Raw genomic sequence first — 25942 nt, 5'->3', positions numbered from 1 at the left:
GAACATGTGTACCAGGCCCAGCTAATTTTGTACTTATCCTCCTTGTAGTACTGATTGGCATAGGGATTAATATTTGACACAAAAGGCCAGTAGGCATTTTTTACTGGTATTTTTTTTTTTTGTGGTTTTTGGCTGGGGCTGGGTTTGAACCCGCCACCTCCGGCATATGGGACCAGCGCCCTACTCCTTGAGCCACAGGCGCCACCCTTTTACTGGTATTGATATGGAAATGCAGAAGCAAATTTTCTTTTTTTATTTTTTTTCTTTCTCATTTTTTTTTATTTATTTATTTATTATTATTTTTTTTATTGTTGGGGATTCATTGAGGGTTCAATAAGCCAGTTACACTGATTGCAATTGTTAGGTAAAGTCCCTCTTGCAATCATGTCTTGCCCCGACAGAAGCAAATTTTCTTCTGGGCTTGTGAAGCTGGGACAACTTCCAGCTGCTCCCTGCTCTTCTTCCCCAGCAGGAGGACTGTCTGTAGTGAAGAGGCACATGATATAAAGAGATGGATCCAGTGGCACCAAGTCTTTAGAGGTCTTGGTCCTAAGGTTCTTTTTCTGTTTCTGTGTACTACCTCAGTGTCCTGTGAGCCAGTAATTTCTGATTTTAAGTTAGTTTGACTTGGGTTTTTTTCCCCCTAGAGTTCTAATCTAATATCAGTCATTCCTACAGTGTGCTAAGTATTTAAAGATAAATTGGGACTTTAATCTCAAGGTGAGTATTAAGTATATATAAGTAAACTGAGTTTATGTATGAATTACTACTCAGGATCAGTGGGATGAAAATAATAAAATATCTTCCACCTCCCGACAGCCTTTTCTTAGAAAAGTGTTTAGAATGTATTAGAATGAATCAGTATTCCTTTCCCACTATGTATATTTATACAGTGTAGAACTTCCCTTTAAAGAGATTATCACCATAAGTAGAAGAGTCAGATTGTAATCATTTCATGGATTAGGTATATATATACCCTTTATTTTTTTTCTTACTAAGTAGCTGAAGTAACTATATAAAAGGGGCACAAAGAATGAGAAGATAAATTGGGTGACAAGCAGGACAAATAAGAGGAAATGAAGAGATGAGGGATGTATGCTAAGCATTAGTGAACCATTAGTAATTGCTTTAAGTTCCATGGATTGCCTGATTTTTAGATACTTAACTCTTGCAGTACGAGACTCCTGCAAAATGAATTGGTGATAGAGATGAGGAAGAGTCTTACTTTGTTTTCTTTAGGCAAGTTGATGTCGTTAATTAGCTTGTCTTGCTAATACTAAGCTGTTGCCCTTATGTTTTTGTTTTTTAAAAGCTGGTTTTTCTACTTGACCCTAATTGCGTAGGGGTAACACATTAGAAGAGTGAGAGCGAAAGGTGAGTACTCAAAACTTTCATAATTGTTGCTTTGGAGGCCTTTGATTAATGGGAGTAAAGTGTAGGAATTGCAAGGAATATGAAGAGCTTTGAAATATTCCAGTCCCAAAATAAACTTGACCATTGTCAGAAGTGTGGTAAGCCAAGTATTTGAGATGTCTTTGTTACACTATCCAAACTTTTAGCCTAATCTGTTTCAGCTGGCTTGCCGTAAGTAACCTGAAACTTCCCTAATGCTTCCTTGTGGATTAAATGCAGTTTATGAAGCTCCACTGAAAGGGTCTTAGTCAGGGGTCCTCGAACTGCGGCCCGCGGGCCACATGAGGCAGTGTGATTATATTTGTTCCCGTTTTGTTTTTTTATTTCAAAATAAGAAATGTGCAGTGTGCATAGGAATTTGTTCATAGTTTTTTTTTTTTTTTTAAACTATAGTCCGGCCCTCCGGCCCTCCAACAGTCTGAGGGATAGTGAATTGGCCCCCTGTTTAAAAAGTTTGAGGACTCCTGGTCTTAGTTATACAGCTCTTCATGGTCACCCCTAAAGCATATATTCCAACTTTAGAGTTTCAGTAAAATGGTCGGTATCCCAAAACATAGTTCTAATAATGTTATGATGTTATATATGTTAATATTATATGTTACATATAATAATATTATGTTATATATGTTAATGCTATATATGTTACAAATGGTATAATTTGAGGCTAGTCATTAACTTCTCAGAGCCCTACTATAACCAAGATTTAGGGAAAATATTTGTCTTACCCAGAGTATACATGTATATCTTTGACTTCATTTGTTGCCAAATGGTTAAAAAAAAAATCACTAAACCCAACTTTATAGAGGTATAATTTGCACGAATTTTGCCTTTTTATCTAGGGTGTTGTATAAGTGGAATCATACAGAATGTACTGTTTTGTGTCTTTCCTCTTTCACTTAGTATAATGCTTTTAGATTTATCTATGTTATCAAAAGTGGTAGTAGTTTATTCCATTTAATTGTTAAGTAGTAGTCTATTGTGTGGATATTCCACAATTCCTTTCCTTCCCTTCCCTTTCTCTTTTTCTCCTCTCTCCCTTTCAAGATAGGGTCTCTTTAGGCCGGGTGTGGTGGCTCATGCCTGTAATCCTAGCACTCCGGGAGGCCAAGGAGGGTGGATTGCCCTGGCTCAGGAGTTTGAGACCAGCCTGAGCAAGAGTGATCCCTCTGTCTGCTAAAAATACAAAAACTAGACAGGCATTGTGGAGGGCGCCTGCAGTCCCAGCTACTTGGGAGGCTGAGGCAAGAGAATCACTTGACTCCAAGAGTTTGAGGTTGCTGTGGGGTATGAAACCATGGCACTCAACCAGGGTGACTGAGTGAGACACTTCTGTCTCAAAAAAAAAAAAAAAAAAAATAGGGTCTGGCTATTCTTTTGGTTGGGGTAGAGTACAATGGTGTCATCACAGCTCACTGCAACTTGAAACCCTTGTACTCAAGTGATTTCCCTCCCACAGCCTCACTGTAGCTGTGACTACAGGTTGTTGTCACTGGGCCCAGCTAATTTTTAAAATTGTTTGTAGAGACAGGGTCTCACTGTGTTGCTCAGGCTGGACTTGAACTCCTGGCCTCAAGCAGTCCTCCTGCCGTGGCTTCCCAAAGTGCTAGGGTTACAGGCACAAACCACTTCTCTGGCCAACAGTTTATCCATTCACTAGTTAATGGATAATTGGGCTGTTTCCAATTGTCACCTGTTGTGAATAAAGCTCCTGTAAACATTTCCGTACAGGTCTTTGTATGGACATACGTTTTAATTTCTCTTGGTTAAATACCTAGGAGTAGAAATTGCTGAGTTGTATGGTAAGTATACGTTTGTTATAATTTTATAAGAAACTGCCTGTTTTGCATTCTCACCTGCAATGTGTGAGAATTCCAGTGCTCCCCATCCTTGTCACTTGGTATTGTCAGTTTTTATTAACTTTAGTCATTCTAGTGAACCTGTAGTGATTTATCATCATGGTTTTAATTTGTGATTTCCATATGATAAATGATCATTTTTTATTTGCTTATGCATATTTGGCATTTATATACCTTTGGTGAAATGACATATCTGTTAGGGTGGGCACTTACGTTATGGGCTGAGAAAGATTTCTCACAACAGAGATTAAAATACTAAGAAGTTAAGTTTATTTTATCTTAAAGACTGGAATAGTTTTATTTTTAATTTTTAAAAATTAAATCATAGCTGCGTACATTAATGTAATTATGGGGTACAATGTGCTGGTTTTATATACCATTTGAAATATTTTCTTTTCTTTCTTTCTTTTTTCTTTTTTTTTTTTTTTTTTTGAGACAGAGCCTCAAGCTGTCGCCCTGGGTAGAGTGCTGTAGCATCACAGCTCACAGCAACCTCCAACTCCTGGGCTCAAGCGATTCTCCTGCCTCCACCTCCCAAGTAGCTGGGACTACAGGTGCCCGCCACAATGCCCGGCTATTTTTTGGTTGCAGCCCGGGCTGGATTCGAACCTGCCAGCTCAGGTGTATGTGGCTGGCGCCTTAGCCGCTTGAGCCATAGGCACCGAGCCCCATTTGAAATATTTTCATCAAACTGGTTGACATAGCCTTCACCGCATTTTCTTAGTTATGTGTTAAGACATTTATGTTCTACGCTTAGTAAATTTAACATGTACCCTTGTAAAATGCACTGTAGTTGTGTTCTCACCAATTACCTTCCCTCCACCAATTCTCCCCCCTCTGCTCCTCTCCCGCTCCTCTCCCGCTCCTCTTTCCCCTTCTTCTTGGGCTATAGTTGGGTTATACCTTTTTTTTTTTTTTTTTTTTTGCTGTTTTTGGCCTGGGTCGGGTTCGAACTTGCCACCTCCGGTACATGGGGCTGGCGCACCACTCCTTTGAGCCACAGGCGCTGCCCCACCTTTCATTATTTTTAATTTTTTTTTTTTTTTGGTAGAGACAGAGTTTCACTTTGTGGCCCTTGGTAGAGTGCCATGGCATCATACAACTCACAGCAACCCCCAACTCCTGGGCTTAAGCGATTCTCTTGCCTCAGTCTCCCGAGTAGCTGGGACAAATGCCCAGCTATTTTTTGGTTGCAGTTCAGCCGGGGCTGGGTTTGAACCCGCCACCCTCGGTATATGGGGCCGGCGCCTTACCCGACTGAGCCACAGGCGCCGCCCTATTTTTAATTTTTTTTGAGACAGAGTCTCACTATGTTGCCCTGGCTAGAGTGCTGTGGCGTTACAGCTCACAGCAACCTCCAACTCTTGGGTTTAAGCGATTCTCTTGCCTCAGCCTCCCAAGTAGCTGGGGGCTACAGGCACCTGCCACAACATATCTCTCTCTCTCTCTCTCTCTCTCTCTCTATATATATATATATATATATAGGTAGTTAGATGTATATTATATATATATATATAGTTATTGTTGTCCTTGTTGTTTAGCAGGCCCTGGCCAGGTTTGAATCTACCAGCCCTGGAGCCCGCGAGCTTTGGGGCACAGAGCCAGATTAGAATAGTTTTAAAGAATGAAAGTTAATTTCACTTCCCAAAGGTGGGAAGGGCACAACACAAGAGAAAGAAGTGTTGGTGTTGAGGGTAGGGGTTTCGGTGCTTTTATTATGGGGACATAGAGAAAGAAAAAGAGTTATGGCTGTCAGCTGACAATAGTAGTGGAGCAGCTGTGGTTTTTTTTTTTTCCCCTTTTTTGTTGTGGACTGAATGGCAGACAGAGCAGTTGGCAGCTCTTTATGCTTGAGGAGGTGGGAAGCTTGGACCCCTGCTGTTTGCTTAGGAACTCTAAGGTTAAGCTGGAAGACAACTAGTTGAGTCCCAGGGGTTTAATCAAAACAAAACAAGGGGCAGTTGTGCTGTGAGTTTTCTCTTCAAAGAGGCAATTATGTGGTGAGTTTATTCTTCTTACTTTTTGTTTGACAGTTTATTTTCCTTTATTAACAAAACCATCCATTTAGTATCTTCAGTGAAGTGTCTGTTTAAATCTCTTCCCATTGGAAAAAAGTAGGCTGTTTGTTTATTGTTAAATTGCAAGCTTTCTGTGTATCCCAGATGTGAGTCCTTTATCACAGGTTTTGTAGATACAGTCTTGTACCTTTTTGTTTTAACAGTATCTTTCAGGTAACACAAAATTTTAATTTTTATTTAGACCAAATTATTATTATTATTATTGTTTATTATTTTGAGACCGTCTAACTATGTCGCCCTGGGTAGCTGTGGTATCATAGCTCATAGCAATTTCCAACTCTTGGGCTTAAGCGATTCTCTTGCCTCAGCCTCCTAAGTAGCTGGGACTACAGGTGCCTGCCACAACGCCCAACGCCTGGCTATTTTTTTGTTGCAGTTGTTATTATTGTTAGTTGGCCAGGGCCGAGCTCGAACCTGCCACCCTCAGTGTATATAGTTGGCACTGTAACCACTGTGTTACTGGCGCAGAGCCAAATTATTGTTTTTTTTAATGGTTCATAGTTAATGTCTTTTAGCCTTTTTTTTTGGAGACAGAGTCTCTCTTTTGTTGCCCTTAGTAGAGTGCTGTGGTGTCATAGCTCACAGCAACCTCAAACTCTTGGGCTCAAGAGATGCCCTTGCCTCAGCCTCCCAAGTAGCTGGGACTATAGGTGCCCCCCACAACACCCAGCTCTTTTTAGAGACAAGGTCTCGCTCTTGCGCAGGCTGGTCTTGAACCTGTGAACTCAGGCAGTCCACCTGCCTCAGCCTTCCAAAGTGCTAGGATTACAGGTGTGAGCCACCTTGTCTGGCCTTGTTAATGTTCTTTATATCCTATCTGAGTAATCATTTCTAAACCTAAGGCCACTGATATTTTCTTCTGAAAGTTTTATAAATCTTATAGTTTTATGTCTGTTTATGCTGAAATCTGAAATACTACAAATTAAAGATTATATAATGAGTGAAGTAGGGGTTGAAGTTTGTCTTTTTGTATATGTAGATTATCTAAGTTTTCCTCTAAGCAGGGCTTTAGTTGTATTCCAGAAAATAATGTATTGTGTACTGCAATTCAGTTTGAAATATTTTTTTTTTTTTTTTTTGTAGAGACAGAGTCTCACTGTACCGCCCTCGGGTAGAGTGCCGTGGCGTCACACGGCTCACAGCAACCTCCAACTCTTGGGCTTACATGATTCTCTTGCCTCAGCCTCCCAAGCAGCTGGGACTACAGGCGCCCGCCACAACGCCCGGCTATTTTTTTGTTGCAGTTTGGCCGGGGCCGGGTTTGAACCCGTCACCCTCAGCATATGGGGCCGGCGCCCTGCTCACTGAGCCACAGACGCCGCCCCAGTTTGAAATATTTTCTAATGTCTCTTGTAGTGCTTTGTATGGCCTGTGAATTATTTAGAAGTATGTTTTATTTTCACATATGTGGGTTATTCTAGGTGTTTTATTGTTACTAATTTCTAATTCCATTGTAGTGAGAAAATATACTCTGATTTCAGTGTTTTGAATCTGAGATTTGTTGGTGAGGCATATGGTCTGTCATGGTGAATGTTCTATGATTTTGAAAAGAACGTATTCTGTAGGTGGTTATCAGTTATTGGTTAGTATTATACTGTATTTGAGTTATCTATATCTTAATTTTTGTCTACTTGTTCTATTAACTGAAAGAGGAGTGCTAAAATCTGTAATTATAGATTCAATTCTGCCAGTTTTTGTATCTTATGTCTTAAAGTTCTTTTTAGGTGCATAAATATAATGAATTGTTATGTCTTCTTGGTAAATTTGTCGTTTTATCATTATGACTTTTTCCACTTTGTTTTGGTAATATTTGCTGTCCCCAACACTACTTTGATATAGCTCATGTAGCTTTCTCAGGACAAGTAATTATGTAGTGTATCTTTTTCATGTGTTTCTTATAATTAGCGTATGTTAGGTCTTCCTTTTTTATTTTAGGTTAATAGTATCTACTTCTTAGTTTTGTCTTTAAAAGGATCATTTACTTTTAATTTAAGCGTCCATATGGTTAGGTATAAGTCTACCATCTTACTGTTGTCTGTTTTTTTTGTTTTCCTATCAGTTTCCAGATTATTTTGTGATATTTCCTTTTATCACCTCTGTTGGTTTTTCTGTGGCTATTCTAAAGTAGGCACATTCAAATTATCACAGTCTGTAGCATTTGATGTAAATAAGAACTCGATCTGTTTTCCCATCTCTTGTTCTGTTACTATTATACATTTTACTTCTGGTTATAAAATCCATAATGCATTGATAGTATATCTGCTTTAAACAGTCACCTGTCTTTTAAAGAGAAACATTTTATTTATTTAAATTTTTCTGGGCTTGTTTTTATTTAAAACTTAGGGTGGCCTGAGAGAGAAGTCTTTACTCTGGGGCTAGTTTAGCTCTGTTTATATGGTCTCAGCTGAACACACTGGGTTTGGTAAGGTCTCTTTACTCTGGTTGCTCAGAACCAGAACACCTGTGTAAGCTCTGGTACTTCTGTTTATAGTTCCTGAGTAGTTGCTTGTTACCCAATGATTGTTCTTTGCCCACCCTCATAGAATTTCACCCAGTAAGAGTGCCCCACAAATTATAGCTGTCTCAGCCTTCTGAAACTTACTGAGTTTTTGATTGAGCTTCTGCTCTGCTTGGATTCTCAGTTCTGTCTTTCTGGCTGGGGTCTGGAGAGTGCCTCAAAACAACAAAGCTTGGTCAGTAGTGTGGCTCAGGTAATTTGTTTCATTTCTCTCAAGGAATCAACAATTCTGTGCTATTGTCCAATATCCAAGACGAAGTGTTTCCTGTATCTTGTCCAGTGTTTTAGTTGTTTAAGGTAGAAGGGCTGGTCCCAAACAGGTTACTCCATCATGGCCAGACTGATAGAACCTTTTGTAAATAGATACAGGTTTCTGTATTATAGATGTTATTATAGCCTATTTTTAAGTTACTATATTATCCTCGGTAGGCAGCCTTTGCAGCTGCTGTCAGGGCTTGGCCAATATTCATGTTCTAATTGCTCATTGCAAGATTTCATGTAAATTAAGCAATGTTTAGGCTTCATAATAGGATTGTAAATAGTACCCTGGGTCTACTGCTTAACCAGTTTCTCCCCAATGTTTCAGTTGTGCAGAATTGTTTCACTGGCCCCAGACCTGCAGTAGCTTGAGCCTTAAGATATAAAGTCACTAATTGATTATTCTGTTCTTATTCTATGCTCTCTCAAGACTTTTAGTAAAAGATTTTGTGGGGTGGCACCTGTGGCTCAAAGCAGTAGGGCACTGGCCCCATATGCTGGAGGTGGCGGGTTCAAACCCAGCCCTGGCCAAAAACTGCAAAAAAAAAAAAAAAAAAAGATTTCGTATTGGCTCCCACCAGCTGATATTTATTAGAATGTGGAGATAATTCAAATAAGAGGACTAGGGTCCTCTTATTTGGGTGTGGTGGTAAGCCTGTAATCCTAGAATTTAAGAAGGCCGAGGCAGGAGGATTGATTAAGGCTAAGAGTTTGAGACCAGCTTGAACAAAGGTGAGACCTGGTAGCTACAAAAAATAAAACAATTAGCTGGGTGTGGTGGTGCATACCTTTAGGCATAGTTATTCAGGAACCTGAAGTAGGAGGGTGGCTTGAGCCCAGGAGTTTGAGTTTGTAGTGAGCTATGATGATACCACTGCATTTTTACTGGGGTAACAGAGCAAGACCTTGTCTTTAAAAAAAAAAAAAACAAAAAAAACTAGGCTCTTAATGTACTTTAACATTAGAAGAGGAAAAGTGGCTGGGCATGGTAGCTCATGGCTGTAAAGCTAGCACTCTCGGAGGCTGAGGCAGGAAGATCACTTCAGCCCAGGAGTTTGAGGTTGCTGTGAGCTAGGCTGAGGCCATGGCCTTCTAGCCCAGGTGATAGAGGGAGACTCTTGTCTCAAAAAAAAAAATAAAAAGCAGTGGCTCAGCTCCTGTAGCTCAGCAGCTAGGGCACCAGCTACATACATTGGAGCTGAGGGGTTCGAATCTAACCTGGGCCTGCCAAACAACAATGACAACTATAACCAAAAAAATAGCCAGGTGTTGTGGCGGATGCCTATAGTCCCAGCTACTTGGGAGGCTGAGGCAAGAGAATCGCTTAAGCCCAAGAGTTTGAGGTTGCTGGTGAGCTGTGACGCCATGGCACTCTATCCAGGGTGACATAGTGAGACTTTGTCTCAAAACACACGAAAAAAAAAAGAGGAAAAGTGATTGTTTCATATAAAGGAAGCATTAAATTTTTGTATTTATTTTTTTTGAGACAGTCTCACTCTGTCACCTTGGTAGAGTGCCAGGATTATAAGCATGAGCCACTGTGACTAGCTCCATTATATAAGGTTTGAAAAATTGCACTGGAGGAGTTGGGCACAGTGCTACATATCTATAGTCCAGGTGTTTTGGGAAGCTGAGGTGGGAGAACTAAATCACTGGACCATAGGAGTTTGAGGACAGTGTGGGTAACTAGTGGTACCTTGTCTCTTAAAAAAAAAAAAAAAATTGAGATTTGCATGGAAAGTTTCAATATCCACCTAATAATTTTGTAATCATAAATGTCTAATTTTTATTTGCCTTTTTATTTTTTTGAGTTTTTTATTTTTATTTTTTATTAAATCATAACTTTGTAAATTGATGCATTAATGGGGTTGAGGGTACTGCTTCGATATACAATGTGAAATGCTTACATTGAACTAAGTAACACATCCATCACAATTATACTCATTTCTTAATAGTTTTGAAATGTACCATTGGATCATGCACATTAGGTGAGGTCCCTCCCAAATACCCTTCATCCTCCCATATCCTCCCTCCCCTCCCCTCTCTCTCCTGTCCCTTCTACTTTCTGGACTATAGTTATGTTTTGCCATTCATGTGAGTGTGTAGATGGTTATATATTTATTTCATAGTAGCATTCAGTACATTGGATACTTTTTTCCCCCATTCTTGAGATACTTTACTTAGAAGAATATGTTCCAGCTCCATCCAGGTAAACATAAAACATGAAGTCTCCATCTTTTTTTATGGCTACATAGTATTCCATGGTGTACATATACCACAATTTGTTAGCAGTGAAGACAGTGGGGATCCTTGCCTCATTCCTGATCTGAGTGGAAATGTTTTCAATTTTACACCATTCAATATGATATTGGCTGTGGGTTTGCTGTAGATGGCCTCTATCAGTTTATGAAATGTCCCTTCTATGGCTATTTTCTTAAGTGTTCTGATCATGAAAGGATATTATCAAAGGTTTCTTCTGCATCAATTGAGAGAAACATATGGTCTTTTATTTTATTGATGTGATGTATTATATTTATAGATTTGCATATATTGGACCAAACCTGTAACCCTGGAATAAAACCAACTTGTCCTAATTCTTTAGACTCCACCTTGTCCTAATTCTTCAGCAAGGCACATTTTAATTCTTAATATTGTAACTATACCTACTTAGATTAAAAGTAAATGACATTTTTTCTTGCTGTGGATTTCTTGCTAACATTATCAGGTGAAGTGATTTAAACTGCCTACTTTTACGTACATTGAAAACAAAAGCTTGCTAAGACAGGAAGTTTTCTCCGTAAGAGGTTAATAAAAATTAACTGTTTTAAAACAGTGATACATACTTAATAAGACATGACTGTTGAAGTTGAATGTGTATTCTGAACTGTTTATATTCACTCTTGGGCATACTTCCGGTTTCAGTTTTAATGTTTAGGAAGTATTTTTCTGGATTAAACTCAACCCAATATAATTATGTTTACAATGTATTTCATATATTTAACTTTATTAGGATATAGGCTGATGACTTCATATGTACATCTTATTTGTGCTTTTATTCTTTTTTTTTTTGCAGTTTTGGCTGAGGCCAGACTCAAACCCGCCACCCCTGGTATATGAGGCCAGCGCCCTACTCCTTCAGCCACAGGCACTGCTCCTTTTATTCTTAAGATTTAGGAAATTTGCTTCACAAAATTTAATCAGATAACTTGTGAACTTATTAGTTAATTTTTTTGCTAACAAGGATTATTAGATCACTGCATACTGTGTTAATTGAGGTGACTCATTTCTACTAATTAAACTATAATAAGCTAGAGGAAAGAACAGTTTGCTGGGGTCTTACTATGTAAAACAAAGCCCATCAGGAAATTTATGGCTAATATTAAGACTCTAGGACAGAGGGTCTCAACCTGTGGGTCACAACCCAGAAGAACTTTTATTAAAGGGCTGCAGCATTAGGAAGGTTGAGAACCACTGCTGTAGGAATACAGGTGCTTAAGCTGAAGTCTGGATGTGAGATTTCAGTAAAATATTTTGCTGGACTTTTGTGTGTGTTCAGTTTTGGTAACAAAGATACGTTGTATTTAGAAATTTCACTGTTAGATTTTGTTTGGATATTTATATTTTGCATCTACATAAAAGGTATGGTTGATATTTCAGCTTTTTGGGGGACTGTCCATAGTATGTGCTAATTGTTTATTTAGCCCATATATACATGTTTCATGAACACAGGTCAGTGACCAACTTGTATGTAATTCACCTCAAAGCAATTTCTTACTCCAAAATACCTTTGCATTCTGAAAGATAACTAGCTTTCCTCATGTCCTGAAAACCTTTCATGGAATCATAATTTGTATAGACATCTGCTTATGTCTTCTTTCTTGGTTCAGCCATGGCAAACTTAAGAGAGCTGCAGCTCCTATAGATACAGTGAATCTCCAACGATAGGAAATCACCAACACCTGACTAGAAAGCCATGTATCAGAGGTTTCATTATAGCACTAGAAACCATGGTAGTCCTTGATAGGTATGTCAGTCATTAACACATCCTTTCTGGCTAATGGAGAAATGAACTGCCTTAAACTTTTTAAGTGGTTGGAAAAGAATCTTAGGCAAGGGAAATCATGTCAAGACCAGTGTTGTAGACCTATTATAGATAAAGCTATTTAAGTTTTTTTATTTTTCATTTATTTTTAGTAATATATTTTCTGCTGAACAGTCCAGGGTAAAAAGTTGTTTTTTGTTTTTAAAACCTATGTATAAATCCTCTATAAATTGCTTAAGCTTTTACATACAGTATTAGGTATAAATTGCATTTGGTGTCAATATAAAGATTGACACCTCCAAATACTAAAACTAAACATTAAAGACTTTGCTTCTGGGGTGGTGCCTGTGGCTCAAGGAGTAGGGCGCCGGTCCCATATGCTGGAGGTGGCGAGTTCAAACCCAGCCCCGGCCAAAAACCACAAAAAAAAAAAAAAAAAAAAAAAAAAAAAGACTTTGCTTCTGCTTCTGATTTTCTCATGCTTTTTTTAAATTAAGATTTTACTAAGTTTGTTTGTTCTAAATACTTAAAGCTTATAAATTTAATGTGTTGGAATCATAACAAAAACTCCATTGTGTTTTTTTTGGGTGGGGGTTGTCTTGTAGTAATGCTGTATTATTTTAATGAACATCCTGTTAAATTTTTTATTTTTATTTTTATTTTTTTTGAGACAGAGTCTCACTATGTTGCCCTTGGTAGAGTGCCGTGGCATCACAGCTTGCAGCAAGCTCAAATGCTTGGGCTTAAGCGATTCTCTTGCCTCAGCCACTCAAGTAGCTGGGACTACAGGCGCCTGCCACACACCGGCTATTTTTTGTTGCAGTTGTCATTGTTGTTTAGCTACCTGGGCTGGATTTGAACCCACCAGCCTTGGTGTATGTGGCTGGCGCCATAACCACTGTGCTACGGGTGCCGAGCCCATCCTGTTAATATTTTGGAGTTTCTTTTGGGAGAGAATAGGATCTTATTTTATTTTTTAATGGATTATTCATTTATTTTCTGAAATTTTTGTTTCAGTTTACTGTTTTTTCAATTGTATAGTTCTGTGGCGTGTTCATTGTTGTGCAACTGTTACCACCTTTTGTCTCTAGAATGTTGTTTGTCCCAACTGAAACTCTGTATTCATTAAATACTAATTCCCTGTTAGCTCCCTCTAACTGAACTTTTTTCCCTTTGGCAGCCACCATTCTACTTTCTGTCTGTGGATTTAATTATCCTGTCTCTGTATAAGTGGAATCATACAGTTTTTGTCCTTTTGCGACTAATTTCACTTAGCATAATATCTTAAGGATTCATCCATGTTGTATCAGAATTACCTTTTTTTCCCCCCATTTTTTGGCTGGGGCCGGGTTTGACTCCACCACCTCTGGTATATGGGGCCGGCGCCCTACTCCTTTGAGCCACAGGCACCACCCCCAGAATTCCTTTTTAAAGGCGGAATAATGCTCTTGTGTGTATACACCACATTTTGTATATCCATTCATCTATTGATGGATAGACATTTCGGTTGCTTCTACTTTTTGACTGTTGTGATTAATGCTTCTGTGAACATTGGTGTACAAATGTTCATTTGTCATGTCCCTCTTTTTACTACTTTCGGGTATATACTCAGAAGTGGAATTGTTTGAGCATATGATAATTCTATGTTTAGTTTTTTGAGAAGTCTCCATACCATTTTCTACAGTGGTTATACCAGAGGTGGAACTGTATTAATGGCTTGCAGCATTAGGAAGGTTGAGAACCACTGGGCTATACCATTTTACATTCTCACCAGCAAGGTGCAATTGGTTCAGTTCTCCATTCATCTTAGCCAACACTTAAAAAAAAAAAAAATTAAAACAATTTTAAGTAGCCATCTGAATAGGTGTAAAACAGTATCTCATTATGGTTTTGATTTGCATTTTCCTCATGGTTAATGATGTTGGGCATCTTTTCTTTTACTTGCTGGCCTTTTGTACTTACTGGTCTTCTGTATTCTTTTAGAATAACATACATTCAAGTTTGTATTAGTCCTTTTAGGCTGCCATAACAAAATGCCAGAAGCTGAGCAGCTTTAACAGCAGAAATTTGCTTTCTCACAATTCTGGAAGCTAGAAAGCTCAGGATCAGAGTTCCAGGAGGGTTTGGCTTTTGGTGAGGGTGCTCTTCCTAAAGAATGTGGTCTCTGGTGTCCCTTCTTATAAGCACATTAATCCTATTGGATTGGGGCTCCCTTGTGTGACTTTATTTAACTTTAATTACATCTGTAAAGGCCCCATCTCTAAATACAGACATATTGGGAGTTAGAGCTTCAACATTTGAATTCTGAGGGGTCACAAAGCAATAATAAGTTCCCCTACTTTTGGAGACTGTTATTGTTGTAGAAATTTTTAAATGTATTCTGGATACTAATCGCATATATCAGATATATGATCTGCAGTTATTTTCTCCCGTTATGTGTGATTCCTTTTTATTGATGGTGCACTTTGGACAAAAGTTTTTCATTTTGATAAAGTACAATTTTTTATTTTTATTTTTTGCCTGTGTCTTTGGTGTTATATCCAAGAAATTGTCAAATGCATTGTCATGAAACTTTCCCTCTATTTTTTAAAGACTTTCATAGTTCTAGCTCTTATGTTTAGATCTAGGATAAAGATCTAAACATAAGATAATGCTTATATATGGGTATCCAGTTTTCTCAATAACATTTGTTGAAAAGATTGTGCTTTCCTCATCAAATGGTTTTGGTATCTTTGCCAAAAATCATTTGAACATATATGCAAGGGGGGTTTATTTCTGGACTATTTTATTCCTTTGGTCTGTACTTTTTTCTGTTTCTGCAGAAAAAGTCATTGGGATTTTGATAGGGATTGCATTGAATCTGTAGATCACGCTGGGTAGTATTGACATGTTCACAATATTAAGTCTTCTTCTAATCCATGAACCTGAGATGTGTTTCTGTATATTCATGTATTCTTTCATTTCTTTTAGCAGCATTTTATAGTTTTCTTTTTTTCCTCTTCTTTCTTTCTTCTTTTTTTTTTTTGAGACAATCTTTCTCCATTGCTCTGCCTAGAGTACAGTATTGTCATCAGAAGTCACAGCAATGTCAAACTTCTGGGCTCAAGCCATCCTCCTGCCTTAGCTTTAAGTAGCTGGTACTATGGGGGAGTGGTACCATGCCCAGCTAACTTTTCTATTTTTTGTAGAGAAGGGATCTCGTTCTTGCTCAGGTTGGTCTCAAACTCTTGATGGGAAGGATCAAATCAACTCTTGATTTAAACTTGAGTAATTAGAGTAGATATTTGCAAATTCATGTTAAAAGGATAATCTCATTGATGTAAGCATTCCAAATTGTATATAAAATCACATTGTACCCCATAAATGCATTAATGTACACAGTTAAGATTTAATAAAAAAGAAAAAAAAGAACCAAGAAGTAAAATGCAAAATTGTTACTTATTTTTGTTTTCCTTTTATAAAAAACAGCTTTTTTTGAGATACAATTCATAGGCCATAAAACTCAGCCTTTCAAAGTGAACAGTTTAGTGGTTTTTACCATAGTCAGAACTACACAGTCATCACTATGAAATTTCAGAACGCCCAGAAGTTACCTTATAGTCTGTAGCTGTTCCTTCACTTTCCCATGGATTTACCTATTTTGGATATTTTAAATAAATGGAATCATACAATATGTGGCCTTTTGTGTCTGGATTCTTTAATTTATCATAATTTTAATATAGCACTTAGATAACATTGTAGCATGTTATCGGGACTTTCATTCTTTTAATGGCTGAGTAATATTTTGTTGTGTGGGTATACCACATTTTGTTTATTCATTCATCTATCAAAGTATAATTGGATTGTTTCCTTTTCTTGAAACTGTTACGAATACTGTTGCTTTAAATCTTTATGTACACATTTTTGTGCAGACACATGTTTTCTGTTCTTTTGAGTATTTTGGAGGGAAATTGCTAAATCATATTTTTAATTGTATGTTTAACTATTTGAAGAGCTACCAGACTCTTTTCCATAATGGAATTATTATACCATTCCTACTAGCAATATAGTATGGTTCTAATTTCTCTACTTTTTTTTTTTTTTAACTACACTTGCTATTAAGTCTTTTTGATCTTAGCCATTCTAGTGGGTTTGAAGTGGTATCTCATTGTAGGCTTGACTTGTGGTTCCTTAATGAGGAAATAGGTTTATTCAGATCTTTTGCCCATTTTTTATTTAGAACTTAGCTTGTTGAGTTATGTAGTTCTTTATAAATTTTGATACAATCCTTTATCCCATGTTGTCTTTTTTATTTCTTGATTGTGCTCTTTAAAGAACAAAAATGTTTAATTTTGTTGTACTTGCTGGCCTTTTTACTTTTTTTTTTTTTGTAGAGACAGTCTCACTTTATGGCCCTTAGCAGAGCGCCATGGCATCACACAGCTCACAGCAACCTCCAAGTCCTGGGCTTAAGCGATTCTCTTGCCTCAGCCTCCCGAGTAGCTGGGACTACAGGCGCCCGCCACAACGCCCAGCTATTTTTTGGTTGCAGTTCGGCCGGGGCGGGTTTGAACCTGCCACCCTTGGTATATGGGGCCGGCGCCTTACCGACTGAGCCACAGGAGCCGCCCAGGCCTTTTTACTTTTTAAAGTCAATTTATTAAGCTAAATTTGCACAAAATTCAGTGTATTTTGAAAAATGTATATACTTATAAAATCCCTACCCAGCAAGATACAGAATATTTCTATCACTGCAAGGAATTTCAAGTGCCCTTTTGCATCACTTCTCCTTGCTCCAGCAATCCAGATTTGATTTGTCATTAGGTTAGTTTTGCCTCTTATAGAATTTAATATAAATGGTCATTCCCAGACCTTTTATGTGGACTTCAGAGCTTATGATTATATCCAGTTTGTTATTAAGAATGTGAACTTAGGCTCGGTGCCTGTGGCTCAAACTGCTAAGGCACCAGCCACATATACCTGAGCTGGCGTGTTTGAATCCAGCCCGGGCCTGTCAAACAACAATGACGACTGCAACCAAAAATAGCCAGGCATTGTGGCGGGCACCTGTAGTCCCAGTTACTTGGGAGGCTGAGGCAGGAGAATCGCTTGAGCCCAGGAGTTGAAGGTTGCTGTGAGCTTTGATGCCATGGCACTCTACCCAGGGCGATAGCTTGAGGCTCTGTCTCAAAAAAACAAACAAAACAAAAAAACAAAACAGAATGTGAACTTAAAAATGATTAACTTTAGGATGGTGCCTGTGGGTCAGAGGGGTAGGGCGCTGGCCCCAAATGCCGGAGGTGGCAGGTTCAAACCCAGCCCCGGCCAAAAACTGCAAAAAAATAAAAAATTGGTGGTTTAAAAAATTTCAATTTCTCTAGAGTTGAGGGTTGTTTCTGAATGTGACTTGGTAGCTTCACTAGTAAAGATTTTTTTGCATTGAATTCTGCAGTGGAAATACTGACACAACAACGTTAACAGTACTTGAATCTCTGAAATGAGATACAGCCCAGTGGAAGGAAGATAGCAGTAGCTGATCTACCATATCTATTTCCATACTTGCCTCTTAAATATTAGTTTCATGGTACTGTTATCCATTACATATTTTTTTGGTTTATGTTCTTTACATACAGATATTGCTTTAAACAAAGGACAACATTCAGAGTTACAAAGTATCTTTGTGAAAGCTCTGTTTAAAAAACATTTTTTTTCTATTTCCATAATCCTCTCCAAAAGGGAGAAGGAATCTTCATTTTCCTTGTCGTTGTTTTTTTTTTTTAAAGGAGAGTAAAACAGTGGAGAGGGGAGGAAGGAAGAGACAAAGTATATCTAACTTGATTTCTAGCCTTTTGTAAGACAAAATAATGTTCAGATTCATCAGGATTTCGTGTTTGGTATAAGCTCCTGACAGCCAGGTCTTCATTTTTCTTTTTCTTTTTTTTTTTTTTTTGTGTGGTTTTTGGCCAGGGCTGGGTTTTAACCCGCCACCTCCGGCATATGGGACCGGCGCCCTACTCCTTGAGCCACAGGCGCTGCCCCCTTCATTTTTCCTTACATGTACCTTAGTATCACAGCACACCTTCTACTCAAAATTCTGTAATGGTTATTCTTTTGGAAAAAAATGTCTGTCTCAATGTAGTCTCATGCTGACTACGATTACAAAGACTGGTTATAAATCTAAATGCCAGTGTTATCTATTTCAATCTGTTACATTGTAGGTTTTGGATTTGAACCAGGAAGTTCTCAGTACCCTAAGCACTTCTTGTTTGTTCTCTAATTAAATTGAGATATGATATACATATAATAAAGTATAAAATTTTTAAAGCTTGATAATTTTTTGTATGCCCATGTAACTACACCCAGATTAAGATATACAGAACATTTATATCTCTGCCCCTTAAGGTTCTCTTCTATTCTTTCTCAGTCAATACAAACCCTTTAAGAATAATCAGTTTTGTCTACTGTCACTATAGTGCCTTTTATCCCCTTAGTTTCATGGTAAAAGTTCTTTTCAAAATGTTTTTTTTTTTTTTCTGATTTAAATTTAACAGCACTGAATTGTGACATAACTAACCTATTAGTTAAGATATGATCAAAGGGTTGCTTGGAAGGCATGGAAGGGAGCAAGACAAATTACATGATTTAGACGATTAATAGCATTGTTCGAAGATCGTCTTATGCAGCATTCCTTATGGCCAGAGTGAGTGTACATAGAACTAGAGTACAACATTCTTTTTAATTTGGGTTTTATCATAAGGCAAATACCCAAAAAGTAAAAGAATAGTGAATTAATATAATGAACGTTCATGTACCTCAACCTAATTTGACAAATATTTGTCTTCTGTCATTTCTTTCAAATTAAAAATACTTATTTTTAGAGACAGAGGTCTCACTGTGTTGCCCAGATGGGATTTGAACTTACAGGCATAAGGGATCCTTCTGTCTCAGCTTCCTGAGTAGCTGAGAGGATAGATGCATGCCACCTTCTACCATGTCCCCCAGTTGTTTGAGATTATTAAAAATAATTTTTTGCTATAGTATAATTTGAAATTCATAAAGTTTATAGAAATAAGGAATTCCTAGTCGTCTTCATCATTGGTTGCTTACATTGGTTCATATGCATTATCATTTCTCTTTCCCTTTTTCCCCTGAATTATTTGTAAGGGAGAGGCACTGTGTGCCCCTTTGCCTTAAATATTTGAGAATTTAGGGCGGCGCCTGTGGCTCAGTTGGTAAGGTGCCGGCCCCATATACCGAGGGTGGTGGGTTCAAACCTGGCCCCGGCTGAACTGCAACCAAAAAATAGCCGGGCGTTGTGGCGGGCGCCTGTAGTCCCAGCTGCTCTGGAGGCTGAGGCAAGAGAATCGCTTAAGCCCAGGAGTTGGAGGTTGCTGTGAGCCGTGTGATGCCACGGCACTCTACCGAGGGCCATAAAGTGAGACTCTGTCTCTACAAAAAAAAAAAAAAAAAATTTTGAGCATTTATTCCCCAAGAATAAGGACATTTTCTTATATAACCACAATCTCTGTGGGAGATGAGGGGAAGGAGGGTTTTTACAGATTAATTTTGAGGATGATTTATATCCACGTTCGTGAATATATCTCACAGCTTGCAAAGTGTTCACACATTACCTCAGATTCCTATACCGTAAGAATTTTTAGTGTGTTTTTAGTCACCTTAACTAAATGTAAATGTCGCTTCTTTAAGTCTTTTTTTTTTTTGTGGTTTTTGGCCGGGGCTGGGTTTGAACCTGCCACCTCCGGCATATGGTACCGGCACCCTACTCCTTGAGCCACAGGCGCTGCCCAAGTCTTTTGATATTTGAGAATTAACATATCTTGTTGACCTGCATTTGTGTTTCATTGGATGGTTGTCCCTGGGTATGCTATCTTCTAGTATATTCACATAGTTTTTGAACTAAGAGATTGTAATCAGATTTTAGTCTGTCGATGGTAATTTTGTCTTTTGTACATACAGATAATGCCATAACCTCAACAGAGCAGATATTTCTTTTCCTTTCCCTCTCTCCCTGTCCCTTCTCCTCCTTCCGCTCATCTCCCACAAAGATGCTCCATTTGTGCTTATCCAGCCACCTTTATTTTCCTACCTGTTCTCCCTATAATAGTATGTTTTTTAGGGTAGTTGATTTATGAATAAAGATGTTTATATTATGTATAATATCTATGGAAGTAAATAAACTTGCTTGTGAAAATGAAACTCAGGACGCTAAAGGTCTTAGCACATATCTAACCAAATGAGCAACTGTCAAGTACTTAAGTACTCAGAGTACTTGAAGAAGGTCATGCTCTGTCTGGGTATCGCAGAGCCCAGTTTTTCTCTTGTGCCTATGACTTCTGGAGTTTTCCCTTGCCATATTTGGGTTTTAATATAAAGTCTGTAATAAGAGATCCCTTTTTGTTAGTATCTAAATCTCAGTACTTTATTGAAGATTGTAGTATTTGGAGAATTTGAGAAAACTATCATTGTTTTGGGAAAACTGGGGCGTGCAGATCTCATCACATCATGATGCGGTATCCCTTGTACTCTGACATTTTAGAATCTAGAAACATTCTAGCTCTTTGACCTTGGGCAAGTCACTTAATCTTTAGGAAACTTGAAGCCCTTACTGTTAGAAGGGGATAAGTAGCACCTACTTCAGCAGCCCTATGAGGATTAAATGAGCTAATGCATGGAAGTACATAGCACGGTGATTGGTACATAGTTCAAAAAATATGCTCAAGTATGAAAATATTTATTTGGAGTTTGGTTTTGCTTAACAAAGTAATACTTAACTATCCAGAGTACTTTTTATTAGGTATATATTCTATTATAGTATTTAAAGAGAAGTTTATGTGGAATATGTTTTAATTGTAGTTCTCTTGTGAACTAAGAAATGGACAGTTCTATAATAAAGACCTTTTAAGAGCTTTTAAGATGTACTGTAGCTTGTTTTCCAATAATCCTATGAGATTGTTGGTTCAGAGGAGATAATATTTGTTTTGAGAGCTGAAAACATACCTAGAGAGTATATAGTGTAACTAATTATTGCTCCACAACAGGACAGTAGTGGTAATAGCTAATATGTATGTAATTATTAAGTGCAAGGTACACTTCTAAGTGCTTCTATGTATTAGCTCACTTAGTCCTCAATATAGAACTGATAGATGCCTGAATTGGGTTTTGAGGCAGGGGTAGGCTGAATCTAAAGCTATGTAAGTATGTGTTAAAAAATATTCTTTACTCTGCCAGTACACGTTTTTAATTCTTATCTTAAACACTAGTATTCCCCCGAAAGCTTTTTTTTTTTTGAGACAGAGTCTCACTTTGTCACCGTTGGTAGAGTGCTGTGGCGTCAAAGCTCACAGCAACCTCCAGTTCCTGGGCTTAGGCAATTCTCCTGTCTCAGCCTCCCGAGTAGCTGGGACTACAGGCACCTGCCACAATGCCCGGCTATTTTTTTGTTGCAGTTTTAACACAGGAGGAACTGAAGTGGTAGGGCAGAGTAAAAGGGAAAGTTATATTCTTCTACAAGGCCATCTGAGGTAAAGAATACAGCCACAGATCTTGGAGAGTAGAATAAAGGAAGAAAAGCATGGTAACTAGTCTTAAATCCTAACCTTTACAAAATAATTTGCTTTCTGATGAAGTTTACTGTCCAATTGAATAATCTTTTCTCTCCTGGCTTCCTTTGAGGAGGACAGTTTCAAAGAACACAGAACTTAGTGATTCATTCTGAAATCCCTTAGATAGGTTTGCATCTCTTTCATTTTTTTACCTGCAATTGCAATGTAGAACAAAATTAGGTTCAAGAAGAATAAAAGATTCTTTAATATGGCTAATGTCTAACCCCACAATAATATTTTTTGGAAATTTAGATAGTTTGATCATGTTTGGTAACTTTTAGGTAGTAGCTGCAGTCTCCTTTAATATACTGGTCACGTGAACCATATTGTCTTATCCAGTCATCTTTTTGCTTCTTTGCTCTTATATTTGCTCTGTTTGTGAGGGTACCCATAACATCGTAAACTTACAGCCCAGTAATGCAGGGCAAGTAGAGTTCCTTCCTGCTTTGGAGCTTTTTCCTGTATTAGATGCCACCTCCAAAGATGGTGAACCTGGGAATTTATGGAAAACCTGATTTCTTGACTCTTTCCGGTTAGATTGTGTAAATGCCAAAGTAGGCTTAAGAAAGTGGGTAGAAAGCAATGCATGGCTTGAGGTTATTTAATAAACATTTAGTTTTAGAATGGATTTCTTGCTTTGTTAACTTCTTGAAAATGCCAGTGGCTTTAATGTTACTGTTTAATAGTGGTAATCTGCAGTAGAACATTACTTAATGGACATCAACTTTTCAATTCAATAGCCATTTATTTGCCTTGGTAAATTCTCTATATTTTTCTCTTATTCTGTACTGCGTTGATGCTTCAATAGGAACTGACCTTTCTGATTCTGATTTGGAACCATATTTGTATTTCTGGTTATATTCAGGAGAAAAAAATTTATATTGATTTGTGAGCCCAGGGATGAATTTTTCTTCATTAGTGTAAATTGTTTTCCTATTTTTCTGGCAGAAGTTTCTTCTCAAGGCTAGCTGTATAATGTGCAGGGTGTTGTTTGCTCAAAAATAGTTCAGAATTTTAAAGTGGCTACAGCTGAATGTTAAACCAAGTACAGATGGAACCTTATGTGACTACGTGGGTCACCTGCCCATGAAGGTGGCCTTGTACTGTTTAATGGATTTAGTTCTTTAGGTGATTTAGAAAACTATATTTTCTAATTTTGTTGCATAATTATATATTTTGTGATGTTTTGTTGAAAAAAATACATCTGTACTAGAATTTAAAATAAACTTTTATAGTATTTTGTTTTCTAACTTAAGATCTGGTTAAGGAATATCATGGTTCAAACTATTCTTGTTATGGGTTTACATAAGATAAATACAAAACACTGTGGATCCAAAAGATGGGAAAGGGACTTTACTGAGACCTATAATTTATTATATTCAGGCATTGAAGTCTTGTAGAGTTGTGACTTTCATAACCTCCCTGTTGAGATAACCCTATCAACGTTTTCAGGGATGGTAATTGAGATTAGCTGAAACTGCTTTTGGTAATAGCCACATGCTAGTTTTTCCAGTGAGTGAAATTGATTTCTGGAGGTGTCATGTTTCAATGAAACTGTTCAAAGTTTTAAAAGTAGACAAAATCCTGGAGTGACTTTTTATGTGTATGAAGGTATATAACATGGCCATTTTATACAATAAGGAAAATAATTGGTAGGGCGGAGCCTGTGGCTCAGTCAGTAAGGCGCCGGCCCCATATACCGAGGGTGGCGGGTTCAAACCTGGCCCCGGCTGAACTGCAACCAAAAAATGGCTGGGCGTTGTGGCAGGCGCCTGTAGTCCCAGCTACTCGGGAGGCTGAGGCAAGAGAATCGCTTAAGCCCAGGAGTTAGAGGTTGCTGTGAGCTGTGTGAGGCCATGGCACTCTACCGAGGGCCATAAAGTGAGACTCTGTCTCTACAAAAAAAAAAAAAAAAGTAATTGGTGTGGACTTTCAGATAGCAGCTATAACTGTTAATAATAGTATTACCATATGTATATTTATTTTTATTTATTAAAATCATAGCTGTGGGGTGGCGCCTGTGGCTCAGTCGGTAGGGCGCCGGCCCCATATACCGAGGGTGGCGGGTTCAAACCCAGCCCCGGCCAAACTGCAACCAAAAAATAGCCGGGCGTTGTGGCGGGTGCCTGTAGTCCCAGCTACTCGGGAGGCTGAGGCAAGAGAATCGCCTAAGCCCAGGAGTTGGAGGTTGCTGTGAGTTGTGTGAGGCCACGGCACTCTACGGAGGGCCATAGGGTGAGACTCTGTCTCTACAAAAAAAAAAAAAAAAAATCATAGCTGTGTACATTAATGCAATCATGGGGCACCATACACTGGTTTTATAGACCGTTTGACACATTTTCATCACACTGGTTAACATAGTCTTCCTGGCATTTTCTTAGTTATTGTGTTAAGACATTTCTACATTTACTAAGTTTCACATGTACCCTTGTAAGATGCACCATAGGTGTAGTTCCACCAATCACCCTCCCTCCTTCCATCTTTTCCCCCTCCCTCCCCTCCCTTTCCCCCTTCCCCCATTAGGTTATAACTGGGTTATAGCTTTCATGTGAAAGCCATAAATTAGTTTCATAGTAGGGCTGAGTACGTTGGATACTTTTTCTTCCATTCTTGAGATACTTTACTAAGAAGAATATGTTCCAGCTCCATCCATGTAAACATGAAAGGTAAAGTCTCCATCTTTCTTTAAGACTGCATAATATTCCATGGTGTACATATACCACAATTTATTAATCCATTCATGGATCTATGGACACTTGGGCTTTTTCCATGACTTAGCAATTATGAATTGGGCTACAATAAACATTCTGGTACACCATATGTATATTTAATGGATAAGAAATTTGATGGGAACTGAAGCTAGAACCCTTTTTATTCCTGTCAATTAGGAAATTAGAACATCTCTAAAGTCTAACTTTCTTATTCCTTTTAATTTTTTAAATTATTGCTTGATACCGACACACTAGCAAGTGATTGAACACTTGACTAAAAGTACTAGGTGACTGATGCCATCATAAAGCACTGTCCTTGTATGTCATGAACTTGATCTCCTTGGAGTCTAGTTAAATTTATGGAAATTTTAGTATCTTCAAGGAGCCTTAGACTTTGTCCAAAACTCCGGTCCCCTGTAAATGATTACCCATTTGCTTAGAGGGGAAACCAGGAATTCATATGCATTTCCTGAGAGAGAAAGATTTGAAATAGATAATACTGGCGACCTTGGGAGAATAGTGCACATGATCTTATGCATTCTTTTCTAAAGACACCACACTACTTTTGGTTTAGGGTTAGTACAGGGGTAGGGAACCTGCAGACTGAAAACCGAATCTCCTTCTAGGTCCTGAAGTTTGGCCTTTTGACTGAATCCTAATTTTACAGAAGAGATACTTTTATGTTACATTTTTGTTTTTTATATTTTTATTTTAAAATGAACATATATAAAATACCAAAGAATAAAATAAGTTTCAATGAAATAATCCTTCCAGATTGACCAGCATAGTTTAGAACATTAGGGCTAAATTGACGGCTACTAAATGGACAACTGCTACACTGGTAATTTAGTTTTTTTTTTCTTTTTAATTTTTTTTTTTTTTTGTAGAGACAGAGTCACACTTTACCACCCTCAGTAGAGTGCCATGACGTCACATGGCTCACAGCAACCTCCAAGCTTTTGGGCTTACGCGATTCTCTTGCCTCAGCTTCCCGAGCAGCTGGGACTACAGGCGCCCGCCACAACGCCCGGCTATTTTTTGGTTGCAGTTTGGCTGAGGCCGGGTTTGAACCCGCCACCCTAGGTATATGGGGCCGGTGACCTACTCACTGAGCCACAGGCGCCACCCTGGTAATTTAGTTTTAATTTCCCTGCCTGATGGTGTCGCTGCCACACGAGGCTGGTTGGTGAGAGTTTATGAGAGTAGAGTATGCCCGTCTGTATTAGCTTTTGACAGTGGTATACTCTGTTTCTATTTGAAGTGGAATTTGTGAATAGTTGCTCAGCTCAACAGTTTTTTAAAAATTTTGTCTGTTTAATAACCCATTGTGTCAAAGGAGACTGAAATGCTGAAGGAAGAAAATAGATTTTTTTAATGAATAGGAGTTCAAGACTAGACTAGGCAAGAGTGAGACCCTGTTTCTAAAAAACTAAAAAAAATTAGCTGGACATTGTAGCAGGTACC

At 38.2% G+C, this 25942-nt stretch overlaps 1 protein-coding gene across 12 annotated transcripts in view; it reads left to right on the top strand.

Moving 5' to 3' along the window:
- The window catches only part of MTMR3 (myotubularin related protein 3), a 161935-nt gene that overhangs the window by 33434 nt on the left and 102559 nt on the right, over positions 1–25942 (top strand). For 4 of the 12 annotated variants that reach the window (XM_053587992.1, XM_053587988.1, XM_053587991.1 and 1 more), the window contains exon 2: positions 1313–1374. The exons of the other annotated variants lie outside the window; for them this stretch is intronic. The gene's annotated coding sequence lies outside the window, so the exon portion shown is untranslated. The remainder of the gene's footprint in view (positions 1–1312; positions 1375–25942) is intronic. 12 annotated transcript variants of the gene reach the window in all.

This window comes from Nycticebus coucang, chromosome 4, assembly GCF_027406575.1.
Source record: "Nycticebus coucang isolate mNycCou1 chromosome 4, mNycCou1.pri, whole genome shotgun sequence".
NCBI lineage: Eukaryota > Metazoa > Chordata > Mammalia > Primates > Lorisidae > Nycticebus > Nycticebus coucang.
The sequence above is the reverse complement of the archived record's forward strand: the minus strand, read 5'-3'. Positions and strand labels throughout refer to the sequence as shown.